The sequence below is a fragment of the Macaca nemestrina genome, chromosome X (assembly GCF_043159975.1).
Source record: "Macaca nemestrina isolate mMacNem1 chromosome X, mMacNem.hap1, whole genome shotgun sequence".
Taxonomy (NCBI): domain Eukaryota; kingdom Metazoa; phylum Chordata; class Mammalia; order Primates; family Cercopithecidae; genus Macaca; species Macaca nemestrina.
In genome coordinates, this window is record NC_092145.1 from 86,012,207 (window position 1) to 86,035,924 (window position 23,718).

Below are 23,718 nucleotides of genomic sequence, written 5' to 3' on the forward strand. Positions count from 1 at the left end.
TGCATGCCAGGAACACACCCTTAAAATCCCACTGCAGCCCTCAGTTACTCATGGCTAATGGAGAGGATAGGAGAGGCACCTCCCTCCCCTGATGCTAGGCATCGGCCCTAGCTGGGGGTTGGCAGAAGAGGACCATCTCACTCAGGCCAATGCCAAGTTCTTTCATGACTACCTAGAGCCCTGTAGCCCCTCGCTACTCAAAGTGTAGTCCCAGACTAGCAGTATCAACATCACAGGGGAGCTTGTTAGAAATGCAGAATCCCAAGCCCCACACCCAGAACCACTTTATTTAAGAAGACCCTCAGGCAAACACATTAAAGTTTGAAAAGTCTTGGTCTGAATCACATTGCTCAGTGATTCTCACCCCTGGATGCACATAAGAATCAGCTAGGAAGTGTTATTCTTAAAAATACCAGTGCCCAGAAGGCTGGCTTAACTGATCTGTGGTAGGACTCTCCACATTGGTATTTTTTAAAAAGTTACAGTAGAAAGCCTACTGAGGTCCAAGAGACTTTTCCAAGGTCATACAGGGTAAAGTATCACAGGTGAGACTATAACCCTGATCTTTTCACTCCATGTTCAGCGCTCTTGGCCATTGCATTATGCCACCTGCCCTCATGCCAGCCAAGCAAGGAGCTCAGACTCAGGAACCAACCCCAGCCCCCCAGGCTGTTTTCCTGCTCCTTCCGGTCTAGTGGAGTCACAACCCAGGGTTCAAATCCTGATGCTGTCAGTCACTAGCTCTTCGACTTTGGGCAAGTTGTATAACCTCTCCAGGTTTCCATTTCCTCCTCTGTAAAACAGGAGCCACGGCATCCACATCTTTTTTCAATTTTTATTTTATTTATTTTTCATGTTTTTGGATTTTTTTTTCTTTTTGAGACAGGGTCTCACTCTGTCACCCAAGCTGGACTGCAGTGGTGCTATCACAGCTCACTGCAGGCTCAAACTCCTGGGTTTGTGTGATCCTCCCATCTCAGCCTCCTGACTAGCTAGGACTACAATAGCAGCCACCACACCACACCCGGCTACTTTTCTTTTTATTTTTTGTAGAGACGGGGTCTCACTACATTGCCCAGGCTGGTCTCCATCTCCTGGCCTCCAGTGATCCTCCTGTCTCCCTGTCTCAGCCTCCCAAAGTGCTAGGATTACAGGTGTGAGCCACCACACCCAGTCAGCATCCACATCTTATAGCTACTGACAGCATTAAATAAAAGACTGGAGAAAGCGAAAGCCCCTGGCACATAATACCAAGCACTCAACAAATGTGTTCCACCCCAACTCTGACTCTGAAAGGTCCCAAAGAAAAAGAGGAAATTAGAGAAAGAAGCCCAGCTACTGCATTCCCTTGTGGGTCTGGACAATGGCTTTGCCCAGACCACTGTCAGAATTGAGGCCAAATGGTTGGGGGAAGTGAGGTAAGGAGGCAGAAGTTTCAAAGAGGTTGCAATTGCTCCAAAGACAAAGGAGCAAAGAAGTTTGGAGTAGGGCTCCAGACTGAATTCCCCACCACCTCTCCTTAACAGGAATCTAGAGAATGTAATGGGTTATTACCAAACAGGATGTCAGGGACATTGGCTCCCCACAATACACCATCTCATGGAGGGCTGGGAGGCCCTGAGGCTCCCTCCCAGATGGATCAGTCAGGGACATATGTCTTGGTGATTAAGGGCTGAACTGCGCTGCTCTGCCTTGTCCCTCCCACTCGTCTCAGCCTGCCCAGGCTGAGGCCAGGAGCGACCCCACCTCCACCCCTAGTAGAGTCAATTCACCTGGGGCTGAAGCCAGGTGGCCCAGACTGAGGACTGGCTTATGTATCTGGCGGGGAGAGTGACAACGGGCAGGCTGAGGTGAGGTAGGAATGTTTGTGGTCCCTTGCCTTACCTCTATATCCAGATGTGCAGATTCCAAGGCATGGCTACCAGCAGTTCTAAAGGCTATATTCTGCATGCGGTGTATGCTCTGGCCAAAGCTTAGGTGATGTGCCAGGGTAGGTCAGTAACAGCAGTCAGCTGGCACAAACTGGATTCCACTGAGACTTATGCCCAGACTCTCCCTGGGGGAGGGGCCCAGATCTCCCAGATCCAGGCTGGGAGAGTCAGGGGAGAGGGCGTACTAGAAAGCTCCAGAGTCCAATCAGGCCTCAGAGCCAAACCCACAGGTCTCCTGGAGGGAGCGTCAAAGTAGGAAAGGCTGAGCAGCAGCACATGCTTTCTGAGGTCAATGATGGTATCCGCACCTACATTTACACAGGCCACGTTCCCAGAGACAGCACAGAGCAGTTTTCTATGCTGAGAAGGATGCAACCAGGAAAAAAGCAGACCTTCTGGTCTTGAGAAACACTCAAGCATAGGGCTTATGCACCCAGGAAAGAGGCAGCAACATTTCTCACTGGGTGATGCAATAATGCCCGCAGATGATCACTAAGTTGGAAAACGAGCTTTTTTCCAATCAAGCCAGCTTCCATGCTTGCCACTGAGTCATCTGAAACAACTCATGTCATTCTCTAAGCTTTGGTTTCCAAATTTATACAGTGGGGACTAACGACTTTCCTGTCTACCACTGTGGTTACCTTATAGATTTGATCAGGCTTTTGCTGGTTTTGAAAGTGGCTATATAAAAGTTCTCATTAACGAAGGCTATTTTTATTAAGATGAGCTGAACTTTGTACCCATCTAGTCTTTAAGACACAGTTCAGATTGTGTACCAGTTGCAAAGAGGTGAGAGAAAAGAGCCAGGAGGAAGAGAGAAGGCAACAGGCATCTAATCTAGACTACAGGAAGTAAGGCCTCAGCCAGCCAGTGTCACCAACCCCACTCTCGGGCTGCGTATCCCCTCTTCACACCACTACTAGGCAACCCCAGTCCTTGTATCTTCTGGTCACTCAGTGGGTTATAAGACAGCTGCCCCGACCCTGGGTTCAGCCTACTCATGCCTAACCATAAAGACAATATCAGGCATGGGGACCAGGCAGGAAGACAAAGGCTCAAGACAAGTAATGGATGGATGTCACAGGGACACAGATGAAAGCATCCCTTATTACTGCTGGAGCTGTTGGGTGTCCCGTCCCATTCCTCCCTCACCTCTCAAATCTGGCTGCACGTTAAAATCTCCTGGGGAGCTTTTACTAATTAGGCCCCACCCATGACTAGTTAAATTAAACACTCTGGGGATAGGGTTCATTTTTGTTTGCTGTGCTTCTAAAGTACAGCCTGTGATAAAGACCACCACCCTAAACAGAAAAGGCCTGCTAGAAAGCCACAGGTATAGGTCCCTGGAAAATTCTACCCAGAGCCGAGTCACAGGCCTGTTCTGCTCACAGGCCCACGTTCTCTCTAGACCTGAGTGCAGGAGCAGGAGAGAGTGACCAGCATCAATGTGAATGCCTATGATGACTGAGGGAAGGCAGGCAGTGGGTGTTTGTGAAGGTCATTCAGTTAGCTGACCTGCTCCCTAAGGTGACTTTAAACATGCGGTGGCCTCCTTTACCTGACTTAGCTTCCTGTCTGGAAAAGCATCGCCTCCATGGCGCTCACCAGAGGACAGGGGCCTCCAAAACAGGATCTGTCTCCATGTCGGTCTTTCCCACCTTCACTGAGTGCAGGAGGAAAAGCCAGTGTCCTGAGTGGTGGAGAAAGACCTGGGATGCCACTATCTACGTGACAACCCCAGTTCCCAAGGCAGGCTCTGTGAGGCTGGTCCCTCAAGGCAGGGCTAGGAGGCAGGCAGGGGGTCGCCTACCACTGCAGGCCCTGCTACTGCTGCTCAGAAACGCTAGGACCCGGCAAACCGCTTCTCAGATCATTTCTTTTGGTTGCTACAAGGCCCATTTCCTTTGGTTGCTACAAGGCGCATTTCCTTTGCCTGCTCTCCAACCCTAGAGGGGGACCTCTCTCAAGGAGAAGGTGCTGGCCTCTTGGCAGAGGGCTTGTATCTCAGAAGCTACCATCCTCAGCATGTGGCCCCAACTGCTCTGAGCAGCTCCTTATACCCTCCCTTAAGGAAACACTAAGGGACCCAGGCCAAAATAAGCTTGCCCACCAAGCCTTGAGCCCTGGCACAGGGCTGCATCCCTCAGGGGCGCTGTTTCATTTGAATTTGCACAAAGCTACCCTCTAGGTTGGCAGTGCCCCTAGCAGAAGTGCTGCAATGAGTGGCTGACTGGCTCTGCCACCTCTCTCCCTGGGGGACAGTGGGAGAGGGACCTGTACTAAGAGCTGTCAGGGATTACAGGGCCACCAAGACTTTCCCTCCTGACCTTGAAGCAGACATGCAAGGGGGTCTGCAATGCCCTATCTATGGGGTGGTCCAGTTCACTGGCGCCTCTCTCTGCTCCCGCTGCTCTTCACTGAAATCACAACTCTAACTTGATTCTTACAGGAGGCGGCACAGGGAGGAAAGGAGACAGGACCAAAATAGCTCTCATCCCACATTCCAAACCTCACAGGAGGGGCACCACAGGAAGGGCCTCTGTATTTCACCCAGCCTAGGTTGGCAGTGCTGGACCCTGGCTGGCCTCTGGCTTGTTAGGTCACCGGGCAGAACTCAGCACCCTGCTGCACCTGTTCAGATGCCAGTCTCGGTCTCAGTTGGGGCTACAGCTGGATGCCAAGTTCTGGGCCCATACAAGCAACACTTCTGGAGCCTCCCTGTCACAAATGAGGCACCACTAAAGCAAACAGCCCAGGAGGGGCCCCTAGGACAGGATGGCAGGAAAAACAAGTCACTGAATCTTTTAGCTGGCCAGTGGTAAGTTCAGGAGTGTGGTTCTACCTTCTATATAACATCCCTCTCGCAACACTGCACACCCCAGAAAAAATTTATAGTCTCTACCACAGGGATTCTCAACCAGGGACAATTTTTACCCCAAGGGACATTTGGCAACGTCTGGAGACATTTTTGGTCATCTCAACTGGCGGGGGTTAAGGGGGAAATGCTACTAGCATCTACTCAGTAGAGGCCAGGGATGCTGCTAAACATCATACACTGCACCAGACAGCCCCAGACAAAGAAAGGTTGACCCCAGATCTGAAGCATGAGACCCTGAGGGTTGGCCTCTGCCTTATCTGGGGCCTCGGGCCCCTCTGGGCAGCCCACCCTCCCGCCAGGATGTCCTGGGGGCTGAAGTGAAGAATGGGTGCAACATTCAGTGGCGGTCCCTAGCCTTTGCACACTGTGGACACCTTGCAGGATCGGCCAGGAAGAGGCGGCAATTCTGGTTTGGCATTTTATTTAAAAATGGAAGTTACACAAGAAACCCCCAATTGTGGTTCCCCACTCCTCTCCGCAAAGCAGTGGCCTTAGCTCCTGTGTGCAGTTATAAATGAGGGAGAATCATGAGCACCCTGAGGTTAAACCAGACCTCAGGCCCACTGAGGCTGCTGGAGATTTTGGGTCCAGAGGCAGCCCAGCCTGTAGGCTCCTGGGCTTGAGCTTGGTATGGCAGGACCAAAGTAGGCAGCTGACATTCCTCCCCGGCACTGGGTTTCCCTATGACAAGGAAGGTCAAAGCTGCCACCTGCTCTGCTGCAGTTGCTCCATTAGTTTTCTTGCCCCCAAGGGCCTCCTGCCCCCAACCCAGTCCCAGGTGCTCTGACAAGGTCATGGTGCCTAGGAAAGAGAGACTTGTTTTAATGAGCCATGTGCTACTCCGTCATCTCCAGTCCCTGGCCTAGAGGTAAATGATGCCAGCCTAACCGGTCTGGGGCAGATATTAGGTCAGTGGTGACTGCTCTCCACTTTGGTTTGAGTGGAAAGTATTGAACTAACGGTCAGGTGAACTACCTTCTGGCCTTAGCTCCACTAGCATCTTGCATAACCTCAGGCAAGCCATTACCTCTGTCTGAACCTCAGTTTCCCCATCTCCTAATGACCATTCCCCAAAATCTAGAGCTGCCGCAGAGGTGTGTGTGATGGGTAGTGGCTGTCTTAGTGGGGGGAGCTTTCTTCCTTCACATTCTTTTCTGAGGACCCAAGCGAGGATCCTCAGTGTAACGCACACCAAACCCATCTTACCCCACAAACCAGCTCTCCGTATGTTTCTGCCTCCCAGTGTGCCCACTGCCTAGGCTTAAACCTCAAGTCATTCTTGCTCTCTTCTCGCCACATGTATTTAGTCACCAAATTCTACCAACTTTTCCATCAAATGGTTGGGCTTTTTTCCTGCCCAACTGTGCTCTAGGTTCTTCTGCCTGGATTATTTCAGCCCTCCAAGTTCCCAGCCTCTAGCTTCTCCTTTCAAGGGGCCATCCTGCCAGCTGCTTCTTCTAAGAGCCCAGTTCTAACCTGGCCGCTCCCCTACTCTACAACCTAAAGAGCTTCCACAGCCTGGGGCAGATAGCCTTGACTGCTCCCTGGCACTCAAGACTCTGCACAATCTAGACACAGCCTGATTTGAAGCTTTAAACTACTATTTACTCATCAAGCTGGAGATCAAACACCCCCTCCCACGAAGCCTCCCCTGACCTCTCACCAACCCCCTAACACCCAGTGGCTCAGTTCAATTAAGCAGTCCCCTAACACATTTCCATGATCATCTCAGCAGCATGTGAGTCTATCCCCCATTCAACTGGGGACTTCTCTGCACTGGGTACTTTTGGTCTTTGTGTTGCCACTGAAGTGTGTTAAGGGCTACTGAATGTTCTGGCAACACACAGACAGGAAGCCCTACTTCCCACTACACAGAATACAGGCCTCTGACTCTGCTCCCTTGTCTGGTATCACCACAGCACTAGAAATGGAATTGAGCACCTCTTTACCTCAAAGCCTTGCCCTAGGACAGAAACCACATAGCCAGGAATGAAGGCTCAGAGATGTGAGAACAGAAAATGAACTCTGCTCGATGGTGGAGGCATTATGACCTGAAGGAGCACTTCACTCCGCCGAGCTCAGGGGAGGGAATCCACGTTCACCTGAGAGAAGGGGCGTGCCTACCTCCTGCCTCCCTCTCTTGGCCTGGAAAGTCTTGGCGCTTGTCTGTTTTGACCCTGTGCCATCACGTCTGCATCCCACCCCCTTGCCTACTTCCCTTTCCTTTTGCTCAGGCCAAATATAAACTCCTGGACAGGAAATGCCTTGAAGGAGCCTGGCCCCACCCTGAGATCCACAGAAAATTGTCTCTGATAGAAAGGAAATGGGCCTGAGAGAAGTGGCCTCCCTGGGAAGGGAGCAGACACAACGCCTCCCCCAGCCCCAAGGAGAGTCAGAGGGAGGGCTGTGATGCTGAGCACATAGCAAGGGGCGGAGCCTATGGCTCTGGGGGCAAGGGTGACGATGTGCATGCTCAGGTCATGGCAGGGCCAAGGGAAGGAGAACCCCAAACGGTGGTCTTACAGCTCTGTAAGGCCTATGGGCATAGAGGTTACAGGGTACAGTGAGAGGAGTTAACAGGCTAGTCACCTGAAGACGTAGCCTATTAGTCACGGCTCTGTACCTCTTCCTTTTCTTTTTTTAAAATGAGGTCTCACTCTGTCACCAGGGCTGTAGTGTAGTAGCATGATCACAGCTCACTGCAGCCTCGACCTCCTGGGGTCAAGCAATCCTCCCACCTCAGCCTCCAGAGTAGCTGGGACTACAGGCACACACCATGACGCCCAACTAATTTTTGTATTTTTTTATTTTTTGTAGAGATAGGTGTCTCCCTATATTTCCCAGGCTGGTCTCAAACTCCTTGGCTCAGGCAATCCTTCTGCCTCAGCCTTCCAAATTGCTGGATTATAGGTGTGAGCCACCACCGCCCCTGGTCCTGGCTCTATACTTCTTACTCACAGCAATATTTGTGATACAGAATGTAATTATTAATAAAATATAGCAGACATTAATAGTTATACAGTACTAACTACGTGCCCTGGGCCACGGACTTTGTACTGAGCCATTATTATGTCCCAGGCATTTCTTTAGGTTTTTTTTTTTTTAATGTGTATTATGTTACCGAATCTTCACAACAAACCTGTGAGCTAAGTGCTCCAATAATATCTCTATTTTACAGAGGAGGAAACTGAGACCCAGAGATAGGGAGTAACTTGCCCAAGGTCAGCAACTAAGAAGTGGTGAGCCAGGATGCAAATCCAAGCAGTTTGGCTCTAGAGTCAGAGCTACCAAGTTAGAATCTTCCTCATTAAAGAAAAGAAATTGTCTAGGCTGGGGCCTGGCACACAGCAGACACAAAATCATTTACCAGGGTTTTTGCAGTATGAGTGGTTAGCCTGAATTTAACTTCCCATCAGCCGGGAAAGCACTTGATCATCCTGTATGTCATTTGGTCCCCGCAAGAACTCGTCCAAAGCAGGTAATGCCTATGGTACAAATGGGGAACTGAGGTTACACTAGGTCAAGTAGCTTCTGTTGGACTACAGATTGGGCCAGAAGCCTACCTAAACACCCACAGCCCTCCTGCTGACCTGTTCCCTCCCTCGGCTCTCCCCTTAGAATCCACTCCCCATGAACTGTGAATTTATTCAACTAATAATACCCAAGCACCTACTTGGTGCCAAGCCCTACGCTGGGTACTAAGGTCTGAAAAGAGAAAAAAAGTTGAACTCTCCTGCAGCACTTGGCCAGAGCTGCTGCCAGGCCCATCCTTCTCAGGAGACAGAGGCTCACATGGACTGGCCTTCGTAGCACTCTCTGGAGCTTGCTTTGGAAGCAAGATAAAGGGGCATAAGCCCCGAAGCAATGGAGCTGACAGCTAGTACAGCCTGAGGGAAGGAAGGTTGCAGCCCCCAGGACCCTGAGATGGAAGCACTTCGGGGAGGGCTAGAGCTTCCGGACAACCTCCTCCCACCCAATTCTAGCATGGGACACGCCAGCTAGTGATCATAGGAGCTAATCCAGTCAGCCTCCTGCCTGCCCCAACCACCCACGCCTTCTAAATAATGCAGCTTGGTTGTCAAGAGGGCATATTCAAATGTCTCTTCTTCCCCGATGCCACCCAGCACCCTGCTCTCCACCCCCAGTACTAGAAGGTGCTAATCAGGCAGGCCGGGTGCTGATGTCAGAACCACACTGCCACCCCCACCGCCCAACTCCCTCCTATACACCCTCCCCAACCCAATGCAGCTCTGTTTTAGAGCATAAATACCCACTCCTCCATGTCCTCCCTCCTATTCATCTGTCCACCTTGGTGATGGAGGGTGAGGGGAAGTGCACAGAGCAGACAGGCAAGGACCTGGGGACTGCCTGCCCAGAAGTGACTAATCACTGGTGGGTGTGATGAGCACTCAGGAGGGGAAGGAGACCCGAACTTCAGCTCTTGCCTCCTGGCCAGGCATCTGGAGAGAGGCATGGCCCAGTCATTAAAGATGTCAGGAGGTAGAGTCAGACCAGCTGGGTCCTGATCCCAGCTCCATCACTCCCTGGATATGTGACCTTGGGCAAGTTTATCTAACCTCTACTTACCTCGGTTGCTTCACAAGTAAAATAGAGACAAAGATAGCAGTACCTACCTTACAGAATTGCCATGAATGCTAAAGAAGTTAAAATGTGTCAATAATTTAGAAGAGTTCACTATTATTATTGGTGTCACCAATAACAATAAAATTGGTGACACCAATAATAATAGTGAACTCTTCTAAATTATTGACACTGCCTTGAAAACTGTTGCAGTGTCGTGAATGCCACTAAAGAAGGCCAGAGGAAGGGAGCCCTGTGGGTGGGCATGGCCAAAGGGGCTTTTCTGGGTAAGGTGGACTCTGAAATGACTGCAAAGTCCAGACCGAATGCCCAGGAGGTGGCAGGTTTGAGGACTGCACAACCCCAGGTCAGTGAAAAACAGCAAAATGACAGGACTGCAGAAGGTACTACCAAGCAACAATCATGGCAATAATTTTATTTATATTGTTGGATTTAATATTCAACAACCCCATGAGGTGGGTACATATCTCCATTTCAGAGCTGACAAAATGAAGGCTCAGAGAAGTTAAGTAATTTGCCCAAAGTCTCCCAGCACTGTGAACATGAGAGCTTGTGTACAGCTCAGGATGTATTTTACTTCTGCTCCACTCTGACCCCTTTTCCACATTCTCCTCTTTGTTTTTCCCATTTAGAACGCCCTGCTGGTGTGGGCACTGCTCAGGACAGATGTTTGGGGACAAGCTCTTCCCACAAGCTCAACAGCCTCTGCCACAGCCTGACTTGACCTCAGCCTGGAGCAGAAAGGCTGGCTGCAGGTGCCTATCTCACACCTCAGACAGGCCAGCCTTTGGCCAGCCCAGATAAAGGACAGGAAATCCTAGGCCACCTCCCCTGGAGCTCACTCTCTCACAGGAACAGAGTTGCAGCCAGGGCAGGAGTTCCTCTGTGGTGGGGAAGCTGCCGAGTCAGCCCCGGCTGCCATGGCTGCTGGGTGTGGTTTGGGGAAAACAGGGAGGGCTGAGGGTCAGGAGACCTGGGCTCCAAATCCTCCCTCACTGGAGACTGTTTCTCCCTTCCCTGGGCCTCAGGTGGAGACCACCACAGATCACTCTGGGGAAATCATACCATCTACTTTACAGGGCTGCTCAAAGAACACAATGGGATCATGGAAGTGAAAGTGCCTTGAAAACTGAAGAAATGGGAGGACTCATAGTCGTCATCATCAACTGCTAGGGGAAGGAATGGCTAAGTTGGTATTTCTCCCTGTCTGATTCACTCTTCTAGGCCCCACTGCGGGCATGGCTCATACTCATTTCCGGCTTCAGTACTCCCTAAAATATCCCCTTCCCTCCACCTCTCACCAACTCCAAAGATAAAACCGAGTGGCAGGAAAGCAGGGTACGCTGGAAGGCCCCCACATATTACATAGTATTCAACTAATCAAGGGGAACACCTACTAACACCAGGCTTGTCCTCCACTACGGGGGCACCAATTAGAAGGCCCTACCTTCCAAGGGTTCTCCAATCATGAGAGCTGGCTGGACCTGAACAATAAACAAATCAGCATTGTCTAAGGTATTTGCACCCAAGATTCTAGGGGTTAGGAGTCTACCCGCTGGGGTAACTAGAAAAGGATTATGGAGAAGTCATCTGAACAAGTTCAGACTATAAATAAACTAAGGGGAGTGAGGGGTTTCCAGTGCCCCATTTCCTGTCTCCACATGTTAAGGGGGCCATAAACAGTAGCAGGCAGGGAGGACAGAGGACAATGATGAGGCTGGGAAGGGTGCTGCTCCAGGTCTGAGGAGCAGCACAGATGCTTGAAGGCTGTTTGGCCTAGAGAAGACACAGGTGCACTTGGGTTCCGTCCTCAGACTCCTGAAGGTCAGAGAGAGCAGACAGGGTCCAGGTGGTCCCAAGGGGCACAGTCGGGACCCAGGGTTAGAAGCCTCAGGGAGGCACAGTTAAGTTCAACATGAGAAAAGCTTTCAGACATTCCAAAGACGAAAGCAACTTGCTTGAAACATACCACATTCCCACGTATTGAACATGAATGAGCAGGAACTGCACGAGTACCTGTCGGGAAGCCCCAAGTTTCAGAAGGAAAGTTGGACCTAGTACCCTCTAAAGGTCCTTCTCCCCTGAGCTCTGCCTGCATACCTACCTCTAGAGGGGTTGTGGGAGAGAGCATAAAGGTGACTGGAGCTGGCTAGGCCCTTGGCTGCTTCCCACAGGGACCTGGGATCCCAGGAGCACCGTGGGCTGGTATGACCGAGGGGGAGCAGTTCACTCATTAACTTGTGCTGAATGGGTCAGAGAGTGGCTGGCCGCTTGGGACAGACACAGGCTTGGGGAGGGGCCAGAGAGCAAACTGCAGAAAAGCCCATGCACAAGGAGAACCCAAGCTGTGGCAATTCAGGGCTTGGCCAGCTCAAACTGACCCAGCTGGCCGAGAACATTCAGTGTCTGGGCCTGGATGAATTTGAAGCCAGCTCACCATTGCCCAGAAGACAAGAAAAGGGTCTCGAGTGGGGAGGCATACTTGCATAGCTGAAAGGAAGGCTGACAGACCACTGAGTCTGCCTGCCACCTGCCCTAGCCACTTTATAGTCGTGGAAACTGAGGCCCAGAGAAAGCAAAAATCACTCACTGAGAGAAAGCTATAAAGGGGGCAGAACCAGAAGCCGTTTCCTAACTCTGTAGCAGGCCCACGGGGTGGTTCCTTCTCTTCCTACTGAAACTGCAGAAAACTGCATGTGGTCTGGAGCTTTCTAAATTGGGTCTGGGTCTGGGTCCTGGCCCAACCCTTCCCAGGTACCACTGCTTGTCTAGATACAGGCTCCCAGAGGAAGGCATCCTCCTCCACTTACAGAGCCCCTCGGCCTCTCAGCAGCAACCATGTGGTTGGCTGTCCCCATTCCCACTGCAGCCTGGTGTGGAGGGACCCACAGCTGTACTGAAAACAGACACACATTCAGACAGCCTAACTCCATCCCCAGCATCGGCAGACCCTTTGGGTGGGCATTTCTTGCTCTTTTAGACTTTCAAATTGAGATGAGGGCATCAACTACTCCTAGAAACACCCCTACCCCTTTTTAACTCTGATCCTGGACCCCACTGCCCATCCAAATCCCCATCAATTCACTCCCCTTCCCTTCTCAATACCATCCAAGCTGAACCCATGTCCTTCAAATGCTGTGAATAATTGCTTCTGTTTGCCCAAGTAAAGGACGAAGGGGCAGACTTTTAACTGGCCCCAGAAGGTCCCGTGACTGAATGTTTGTCAATGTTCCCTTGGGGGAAGGTGAGGGTTCAGGACACGGTCTCTTTAAGGCCTGGGGTGGACAGGGAGTTAGTTAATGACCATCCCCTAAAGATGACTTTCCAAGGTGGTTATTATGTGGCTCAATGATTAACCAAGCAGTGGCAGGACCCCAGGCTTGTTGGAAGGAGGCCGCTCTTTTCCCAAGGACAGCCCAAGAGCAGGAACCTGCAGTCAGGGAGAACATTCCTGGGGTCTTTCTCTCTCTTTCTCCGACAGGCTGCGGTGAGGTGGGTGGGGGCAGAGGCCTGCACTGAGGGAATCTCTCCCTCAGCCCCGCATGGGGGTAGAGGGCTGGCCCGGATATGGAGGAAGTCAGCACACCCTTACTGGGGCGGAAGGGAAAAGAGAGACAGTGAGGGTTTTTATCATGAATGAGAGAGGAAGCTCCAAGCTGGGCCTTGGTGATTAGATGACAAGCTGGGAAAGACGTTCATCCTGAATACATCCTGTTTTGCTCTGAACTGGCCTCGGGGGTCAGGCACAGGGGAGGGGCCTAGGTGGAGAGCAGCCTCCCAGAATTCTCCTAGACCTGCGGACCCCAAACTCCTGGGTGCCCTGGACTGGGGAAGCAAGTGTGAGAGTGAGAATGTCATTTACTGCTAGAGAAACAAAGGCAGGAAGTCTCCGCAAGAAGCCTCCATGGGTCAGCCTCCAGATCTGGAGCCCTAGAGGCGGCTAACATCTGGACTGGGACCTTTCCTGGGCCTCTCGTCCAAGGTTCAGCTCAAATGTCACTGCCTCGATCTGTCACCTTCCCCTCAGTCAAAAGCAATCACTCCCTGGAATGGATTCCCAGGGCAGAATGGACGCCCAGGGCAAATAAGTCCTTCTCAACAATTGGAAATATGAACACTTACCGGTTATTTGATAATATTAAGAAATTATTTTAGGTGTGATAATGGCTGTTTTTATGAATCCTTATCTTTTAGAAATACGTATTGAAATATGTATACATGAACTGATAAGGTATCTGGGATTTGTTTCAAAATGACAAGGGCATGATGTAGATAGGAGTGCAGACAGGGCAGGATTGGCCGTGGGCTAATGGCTGTTGAAACTGGGTGATGGGTACACGGGGTCTTAGGACACTAATTGTCTCTATTTTTATATATGTTTGAAATTATTCCTAATAATTTTTTAAAAGCCATCACCAAGGTATTATTATTTAATACATAAATAATTAGTGGCATGTATTATTTATGCCACTAACCCCCAAACTAGATGGTAGATTCCCTGGAGCTGGGGGTTTTAACTCCGTGTCCTCCACAAGACCTAGCACCAAGCTGAAACCTAATGACTAATAATTTATACAGCACGTGGTAGTTTACAAAGCACTTAGCCATGGATCCCCTAGTTTAATCCAGTGAAGTGGAAAAAATGAGGAGAAACCCAGAGTCGGAGAATTTGAGGGGGCAGCAGAGCCTGGAGTTAAAGCTCCCCATGTCCAACTCCCAATCCCCTGTTCTTCGCTCCATGCCACCCTGGACTCCTAGGGAACTTAACATTCAGTTCTAAAATTCCTGTGTGTGGTCGATGTAAACAGGAACAGCAACTGTTTAGCATGCAAGTTACCAACCTGCAGGACTGGGGAAAAGGAAACTCCACCCACAAACACAGCACTTCAGACTTGTGACAAGGGCCCAGGCTGTGGCCTCCAGTCCACTGATTCCTATCTACCAGGACCCTTCCCGAATGCATGCCCATGCACAAGTGTGCACACACAAAACCAAGACCCCTTAATAAACAGTTGACACCAGCAACTGTGTGCCCAGCCCAGTGCTCAACTACCCTGTTGTTGGGTGGGGAACAACGGAAAACTCACCTAGATCTCCGAGAGCTCATACTTCCCACCCTAAAGCCCTTGCATCTTTGAAATCTGCTGTCCCTATTTTATCTGCTGAACAGCTTTCCTAAAGCTCATGGCCATGACACCTGATCCTACCCAAACTGGGAGCCTGAGGGAAAAGGTCGTTCTCTTCTTTTCATGGCAGAGGCAACTCTTTCTTCTAGCCAGAAAAGAGGTGAGGGCACAGCCTGCATGTGATAAACCTGCCATCTGTTGAACCTGAACTTTCCATGGCTCAAATAAGGAACTCCAGGAGTCTCCTAGCAGCAAAGCAGCTGCAGCTGTGACAGCTTCCCAATTGGAGACTCCATCCCCTCCTCCCTTTGGGACCTTCTTGCCTTTGTGTCCCTGTTGCTATCCTCTAAACCTGGACATAGGGGTCCTCTGCTCCCTCTCCAATCTGTAGTCCCAATAATGGAATTTTAAAACTTCAAGAGGACAGAGAGGGACAACATTCAAGCCTTCTTGGTGCCACTTCTTTGCTTCTCTGCTGGAACTCAGGAGGTATTGTGTTTGAATAAGGAAGGCTCTGCCATCCTCCCCACATGACTCACTGCAAACCCTGTCTCAAGCAAGCACATAGGGCACACAGCCCCTTTGCTTTGCACACCTTCAGTTCAGCCCCTCTTCTTGCTCTAAACACCTCCAGATATCATCTCTAGGCAGCCTCTCCTCTCCAGGTGGGAGAGGGGAGCTGTAGATGCACAGAGAGGTTTAGCATACTTCAAAAACAGGAGAGGCAGTGTCCAGTGTGGTGTTTCCTAGCACTAAATATAGAGGTCTAGGGAGCAGAAATCCAAAATCCAAAGTCCAGCACATTAACAAAAAGTCACGTCCCTAAAATGAAAACCAGCCCAGAATGTCCAGCTAGATGGCAGCTGTACCTTTAGAGTGAAAGAGTTTCACTACCGACCCCTATACTCTCATAGCGAAACACCACCCTTCCCATCACACTCTTCCCGCTGTGAAAGCCACCCAGAAATCACCTGCAGCCGCCTTCTCCACGCCTTTGGGCTGCCCACCTTCCCATCCCATCCGCAGACAAGATTTGTCCCCCTTTCATTCCAGGAGGATGAAAATGAGAGAAAAACTCAGAGGGCAATAATACAGGTGTGCGGGGGTGGGGGGAGGAGAGGGGGCGGCAAACCGAGGAGTGGGGAGGGAGCAGGTCGCACCCGAGGAGTCAGGGTTTGAAAATAGCCCTGAGTGTGATTCATTAACTCCTCCTCCCCGCTTAGGCTCTGACTGGGAGAGAAGCCAGGGCCCTGGGACTTGGGGGTAAGCATAGGCTCCAAGTCAGCCCAATCTCTGAGGACCCCAACCTCTGTGGCCCCAGGCTCTGGAAGAAAACTCCCACCTCTCCCTACCTTGGTCTGGCTGCTGTCGCCCACCCCTCCACGCACACTCTAGTTTTCCAGCTGGCTTAGCTGCATACTCACCACAAAGCTCCCCGTGTGCATAGCTGCTGCCACCCGGAGCGTCTCAGAGACAACTTTTTACCTGCCAATTAGGAGCCTGACCCCAGGTACCAAGTAACCAAATGTCAGGGTGAAAGAGACCGGGCCCTTTAGATACTGAAATCAAGCTGCCACCCGAGGTGTGGCTTAAAACATTATGGCCCACACAGTAGTATGACTCGCCTAAGGTCACATGGACTGGCTGAACCCCAGTTTTCTGAGTCGTAATTCAGCGAGCAACTTTTACAAGTGTCAGGAGGAACGTGAACCCCACACTACCTAATTTGGAAATCCCAAAAATTCCACTGAAAAGCCTTTCCTCTAATCCAAACCCAGTTTGGACTTTATGGGAAAATGAGACCTATGAAGATGAGACGTGTCCAAACGTTTTCGCTTGGTCCCCGCAGCTACCTTAATACCAAGAAGTCCTGGGCGTTTCTCAGAAGGGAAAGCAATGAGGCAGTGGCCGACGGGAAAACCCATACAGCCGGACGGGGGCTTCCTGGAAATGCCCCGGAAAGCAGAGAAAGGAGAGGGCAGGCGACCCGGCGCGACCCGGCCACAGGGCCTGAAGTCCTGCCGCCCCCGCCCAGCTGCAACCCTCCTCCAAAGCCGCAAAGCGACTGCTGCGAGACCCACGGGCCCGGCGGTAACAGGCGGACAGCTGCCTTCCACCGCCCCACTCGCGAGGCTTCGCTGGAAGACGCTCGGCTGGCGCGCTCGGGGGTCCCCCAATTTCGGCGATTCTGACCCCCCAATCCCAGGGGCGGAGGTGGTTCAGCTCGCTTCCTCCCTGTGTCCTGCGTACGCCGCCCGGCGGAACCGCTAGGAGAGGGGCCGAGCCGGAGCGCGCCAGAGAGGCAAGGCGGGGAGAGGGAGCCCAGGCGCCCTAGTTTGTCCGGATCTCCCTCTGCCGTCGCCTCTACTCCTACCTGGAGGCCGCGTCCACCCCTTTGGGTTCGGGAGCTGACACAGAGCAAACCGGCAGGAGGCGAGCCCAGGAGGGACTGCTCCGTCCGGGGCACACGCGGGGCCTGGGGTCGGGCAGGGGTAACGGTGCCAGCCAGAAGAGCAGCTGCCGCGGCTGCTTAAGCCCTTGTCAACCCGAGTCCACTCAGCGCAGGTGGGGAGGGAGCGTGGGCGAGCAGGGCTGTAGGGACGCCCCGCCCACCTCCCCTCGGCCAATGGGGGCGCAGTCTGGCCCACCGGACTCGCCAGAAAGTCGCCCAAATCTGGGTGGGCGGGTCACTGCCTACCGGTCCTCCAATGCCCTCGCCGCTGCCTTTCCCTGGGGTCACACCGCTGCCAGGGAGGAGGTGCAAGCCCAACGACTGAGGCCCAAGGAGCGACTTGGCCAGGCATACAGGCTAATATTTATTGAGTTATGAATGAGTCTGGCACTGTTTGGGGGATTTAAACACATATGCCATGTGCCTGGGAGAATTCAGTGACTTGCTCGATAGTTTATGGGATGTCCAGAAGACTTAACTTCGGTGAAATCTCCAGCTGGTAGCGGAAAACCCGATGATTAGGAATTTGAGCAGGAAGCTGCCATTCCTACCTTGCTCAGGCCCCAGTGGCTGCAACTTCTCCAATACCCCAGGCTTCTGTCCCCTACCCCAAGTCCAAACTCTACCTCCGCAGAGAAATGCATGGAAAACTTGGGGCATGAACATTAATCGTGGCAGGGGAGGGCTTCCAGGAGTTCTGATAGTAAGCACCACCAGAAAGCCCATTCAAATTCAGTAAGAAACAAGAGCCTTCAGCTTTGATTTCTCTCTGGCCTTTCATCGCAAGGGTCCAACACAAGTTCACAACCTTGATTTCATTGTTGAATTGAGGATTCCTATTAGTCAGGACTGAGAGTATCCAGGACCTCATGCAGTTCAACTGCTATCCCTCACATTTACAAAGACAGAAACTGAGCAGAGATAACTCACTTAAAGCTACCCAGCCTGGAACTCCTGGGGTCAAGAAAATCTCCTGCCTAAACTTCCTGAGTAGCTAGGATAACAGGTGCGTGCCACCATGCTCAGATAATTTTTAAATTTTTTTTGTAGAGCTGAGGTCTTGCTATGTTGCCCAGGCTGGTCTCACACTCCTGGTCTCAAATGATTTACCCAGAAAATCCATGGCAGGGTCAATACGTGTACACTGGTTATTTTCTCCATACCATTCCTAGAAGGCAGGAACTGCATCCATCTAACTTGCTTGTTAGAGTATCCAATACAGATGAGAGCAAAAATATCTGTCTCTGAGGGCAGCAACTTTATCAAGGTCACCCAGGCAAAGACAGAGCCAGACCTAACCCAGCTCCAAGTGCCCCTCTGCTGTCTAGCCTTCAGTTCACTAGGCCAAACTGAAATTCTCCCACATTCCTTCCCTGCTGGCCCTGATGAGAGTCAGAGGAGCAATGATAAAGTGACACTACCACTACTGTGTGTATCCCATGTATCCCTCTTTTCCTCTTGATGGCAGGACTGCCGCTCGTATCCTCTAGCAATTTGTTCAAGGTGAGCCAAGTCCCTGTGGACCTGTGGATGAGGCCTGTACACCAGAAGTTAGTCCCAGAAACGAAATCCTTCTGGTGGGTGGGAAGGGATATGACCTCCTTCCTGAGGCTAGGCTTTAACAATTATAAGCATCCTTAAGGCTCTGAGTTGCAGCCAAAGGCATCTGGCCTGTGCACAGTGCTAAAAAGGACAAAAAGTGGGGTCCTGCAATGATTTTATCATTTTCCTAAGGGCAAGAAACCCTGTCAAAGTCAATTCCATCCACTCCAAGGCACCAAGCACAGTGCTTACAGTACTTTCCTCACTATTGTTTGCTAATGAATGAACAAATGTTGAAAGATATTCAAAGCACAACCAAAAATAAATGACAATCATATGACTAATAAGCAAAGTCAACTTATCTTTTAGTAGATACATTTAACTGAATCAGATATCATGGGTTCTGAGACACCAGCTGTTTTTTTTTAAAGCCATCAAACCAGGAAACAAAAAAGGAGGGGAGTATAGCACAAAAACTACCAAACAATGGGGCACTGCTATAAATACTTAGAAGGAGAATTTTGCAGTGCCTGGCATAGAGTAGATGCTCAATAAAAATGCTTGTCGAATGACAGTGAACACAACTGTCAGGGAAAGCTACAATCATAATATTTGCCACACACACTGTGACATTTTGAAATGGCCCAAGCGATATCAGGGCTATTTCTTTTGGTCTTTTTTGATCTCCCTCTTTTATTCTGGCCAGGAGAGCTCAGCCTGTTCAGCAGGGCAAAGATAGCTCATCCCCCTCAATACCCCTGCCAACCCCTGCTCCCTGTCCCTGAGTCTTGCAAGGATTAATCATGCCTGGAATGGATGAGAAAAAGAGTACCTTTTCACAGGCCCATTTCTAGGTTGCAACCTGAGTGACTGTGGAGGTAACTGGAAGCTTTAGGTTCTTGACTTCCCCTTTTCCTCAAGACCTCACTCTTGCCTGTGTGTCCTACAGTACCATTACTGCTGCTACCTTGGATGCCAGCTCAGTCATCAGGCAGGGGAATGTAGAGTGCTTGAAGCAGGTCAAGGACTGGCAAAAAAAAGTATCTGTGTGTGTGTTTTTGTGTGTGTGTTTCTATGCCTGAGGCATGGGGCTTTCCTCATTCTACCACCACCACAGACTACGTAAGTCCCACAAGAGGGAGTATAATGGACTCTGGAGCCAGATGGCCTGGGTACAAATGGCCTCTGCTACATACTAGCTGTGTGACTCTGCCTCAGTTTCCTCATCTGGAAAGTGTAGATGATCATCACAACACTGACCTTAAATCACTGCAGAGCAGATCCACTAGGCTAAATAAACACTTAGAATGATGGCTGGCACGTAGTAAGTGCTTATAAGCGTCAGATATGGTGAGAAGCACTGAGCAATAGTAGAATGAACCCTGGGTTAGGAAGTAGTAGAGCTAAATGCTGGCCCCAGTTCTACCACTTTCTTGTTATGCCACCCAAGACGAGTCATTGTGCTACTCCAGCCATCAGTTTTTTCACCTATAAATAACAAGACTAGAGTATAATACCCACAGGGTAGAGTAGAGACAATAAATGTGAAAGTATACCGTAAAGGACTGTGGCAGGTGGCAGGATGGCACTGAAGGTGCTATAGAGCTAACCTTTGGGGGACCTATCAGCCCTTTTATCCTAGGCTATGGCAAAGAGCAGTTCCATATACCATTCCCCTGAGCCTCACTCTGAGACGCTTGGGTCCCAATAAGGGCCTACCTAAGGACTCCCAGCAGTCCCCACCCCCTCCCTGCCTGGGAATGGGAGTTGCTCAAGCTGTTGCCAGCAGACCCATGCCCCCACTCTGGAATGGCTGGGTTAATATCCAGAAGGAACCAGATAGACTCTTCTACTACTCTTTTCCATAGGAGCTAAAGAAACGGCAGCCAATCACTTCAGGGAATTCAGCTGGGAAGTTTTTAGAAAAGGGGTTGGAGCAGTGAGGGGAAAATGAATTACACTCAGACCAGCCCCACCCAGCACATCAGCACGGGTGGCCTCACACACAGGCTCTGACACTTGTACGCGCATTCCTGCATGCCTCACCGAAGCCTGCTCCCTGGTGGCTCGGGGCCCCCGGCCAGCCTCATGAAAGGGGGCTATTGATCAGGTCCCACAACATAGGATACTCATGGTTCATTAAAACAAACAAACAAATAAAACAAAACAAACAAAACAAAAAAACCTTCCTGAGGAGCTGTAGCCATAGGAGGGAGATTTGCACTAAGAAGACAGCCCAAGCAGGGGCAGATGTGGACAGAGGGCATACAGTGGTGGGGAAGGGTTTGAAAAGGTGAGGGCCACACAGACACCTCACTGTCTATACATTGCCGAGTGTGGATGGGGGACAGAAAGCTACATCCTGGAAGGAGCACCCCTTCGCAGCCCACAGCCTAGGGGACTCTCACGGTTGCCTCCACCCTCACCCCGGAGCACCCTGGAAGGAGAAGCTCTGTGCTGAGCTCAGAGCCCTGGGCTGGCAGTGAGGGACTCTGGAGCACAGGCCAAGCCAGGCCCAGACCAGGTGAGATTCAAGGGTCACTTAACCTCTCTGCCCTCGCCCTCCCTAAGCTCAGACACAGAGGTGCGGGGTGGCTCATGACTGCCTCCAGGCACTTAGACCGGGCAGGTGGAGCTGGATAACTCAGGCCTGGCTCTCTCCCAGACATGAGGGGCCTGTCATCTCCCCTCAACCAACACCAGGCAGTGTGCCAGTCTGATGGAAGGCTGGGCGCCAGCATCCACTCGGTAGACCCCCTGGGCCATGACAGTGCCACAGGTCCCATTTCACGCCCAGGATGGGCCTCCAGACTGACCTTACTGGCCTGTCTCCAAGGGGCCAGAGGTTTTCTGCTATAGGCAGATGGAGCACCCCCCCATACGCCTCCGGGAAGTCTGCCTGCCCAGCCCTAACAAATAGGTGGGGTCACCCTGGACAGAGCACTTGGTGACCGTGGTGGCACAGACGCTCAGAGCAGGATGTCCACCCCAGTGCCCCACCGCATTCCTGCCCTCTAGAAGAAGGTCACAACGTGCAGAGGGGAGATGAGCAAAGACAAGACCGCCTCTGACACAACCCCGCACCCCACACACAGCAGGCGAGGACAGGAGCACTCCTCTCCGCCCAGCTTAGTCTCAGTCCTCAGCCCTGGAGCTTGCTCCTCCCTGGCTAGGCCCACTTTCCTCATCTGGAAAAAAACGGGGTGGGCCCTGGTTCTAGGGTCCCTTCCTTCCAGAATGCTCTGCCTCTATGAGCTCCTCTGTGTGTTCCCATGGGGGTGGGGCATCTGCAAGTCCAGCATGCACAGGGCTTCTGCAGAGCATAGGGGTGGGGGTGGCATGATAGTCCTCTGAGGATGGGGGGTACCTGGGGCCAGGGGAGGAAAGTGAGAAAAAGGAAGGGTGGGGAGCCTGAGGGGAAAGGCAGGAAAAGGGAGGGCTGAGGCTAAGCCATCCCACTCCTGGAGCCCTGGTCTCTGCCCCCAGCATTGCTCCCAGCTCACTCTGGGGCTATGGGTACCCAGAGTCCTTGAACAGCCCTCAGGACCCTGCCTCCTTGCCTGGGATCCTTTCAAGTGTCCCTCCAGGGTTGCAGCTCCCAAGGAAAATACCTGGGAAGGGGGGGAGGATCCGGGGAAGCAGAAAGAGAGGCTCTTCCTTCCCACTCACAGGCTCCATCGTCAGCCCCCGCCAAGGCCTGACCCCACACTGCCACCAGACCTGGCGCCCTAGAAGCTGGAGGGCTGCTTGTGGAGAGGTGTGTGGCTTTTATACACCCTGCCCCCAGCCTGGCCTGGCCCAGCCCTGTGAAGAGGGGTCTCTAGGGCTTGACAATGTCAATTCAGGCTGGCTTAGCCTGCCCCTGGCAAACCACACCCCTGTCTCCTGACAGTGAAGGGCAGCCCTCAGAGGCCCCAGGATGACATCGGAGAGGGCATGGGATGTGTTTGGATGGTTGAGGGCCACTCAGCAAAGGGCTCTGGGCTCAGCTTGGCCTTGGAGCCCATCTACCCTCTCAAAAGGCCTTTCCTCAAAGCGCAACTCCCCCCCTTCCCCTCCATACACACACACACTTACTAAGCAAGAGTTCTGATTTGCCCTCAGCCAGGGCTGGAACTTCCCCATACACATGCATCAGCCATTCCCGTAACATGGTTACCCAGACCTTGTCTGTGCTAGGCACTGGGCAAGGGACAGGGTCAGAGAGTGGGGCGGGGAGGCCCACAGCCTGGGTCCCTGCCTTCCTGGAGGTCCCATGTCAGTGGGGGAGGCAATGGCAGCCCCTGACACAGAACACCCATCCCAGGCAGGTGGGTAGCCAGGTCAGTTCCCAGAGGACAGGGAGGGATGGGCAGCCAGGCTCCCAGGGTGGATGGGACCTGATGACTCTATACCAACAGGCCCCCAAGGAAACGGTCCTAGCCCCCAACACCCAAGGCTCCTGGGTCAGGGCCAGGCAGCTGCCACTCTGGCTTCTACTTTGTTTCTACCACGGAGGAGCTGTGTGACCTGGCTGAGAGTCTTGCCCTCTCTGGCTCTCTGTGTCCACATAAGTACAATCAGAGAGTCTGTTCTCAGAATCTCCAAGGGTCCTGTGTTTCAGCGTGCTCAATTCCATGTTAAATCTATGAGAAACCCAACCCAGTTCGCTATTTCCTCCCTGCCCTTTGAGTGGAATCAAGAGCAAATTAGAGCTGTGTGCGATAATCCCAGCTACTTTGGAGACTGAGGAGGGTTGCTTGAGTTCAGACGTTCGAATCTCAAGAGAGAGACAGTGAGTATGAGAATTACTCAGAAGTAGTGGGCAGAGCCTGGAAATATAAGTACCCCAAAACTTTTTTTTTCAATTTTAAAAAGACAAAGTGCCGGAGACTTTGGGAGATCCCTCAGAGTCCCATTCCTTGGGATGGAGCTCTCAGGCAATGCGAGTTGGTTATAAAGGTGCTGCCAGGGTTTCTGGGCTGTGTCCTGCACCTGGGGTACAGAGTAGGAACCTAAGGGGCCTTTGGAGTGATAGGGGGATGTAGGGAGGTACTGTGTAGGTGATAACACTTAAGGATCTGGAGATCAAAAATAAATAAATAAATAAATAAATAAATAAATAAATAAATAAGAGATGAAAGGACAGACGGACAACTCAATGACAAGGAAAAAATATAGGCTGAGGGTTAGACATATAGTGGGACA

General features: G+C 51.6%; 1 protein-coding gene across 8 annotated transcripts in view; it reads right to left on the reverse strand.

Annotated features, from left to right (window-relative positions):
- The window catches only part of LOC105476684 (StAR related lipid transfer domain containing 8), a 78,266-nt gene that overhangs the window by 15,248 nt on the left and 39,300 nt on the right, over positions 1-23,718 (reverse strand). The window contains exon 1 of one of the 8 annotated variants that reach the window (XM_071089097.1): positions 16,912-17,104. The exons of 4 other annotated variants lie outside the window; for them this stretch is intronic. The gene's annotated coding sequence lies outside the window, so the exon portion shown is untranslated. Of the gene's footprint in view, positions 1-1,884; positions 5,065-15,961; positions 16,629-16,911; positions 17,105-23,718 lie in introns of those variants that run through there. 3 more of the 8 variants (XM_011732830.3, XM_011732831.2, XM_011732834.3) reach the window with 3 other exon arrangements.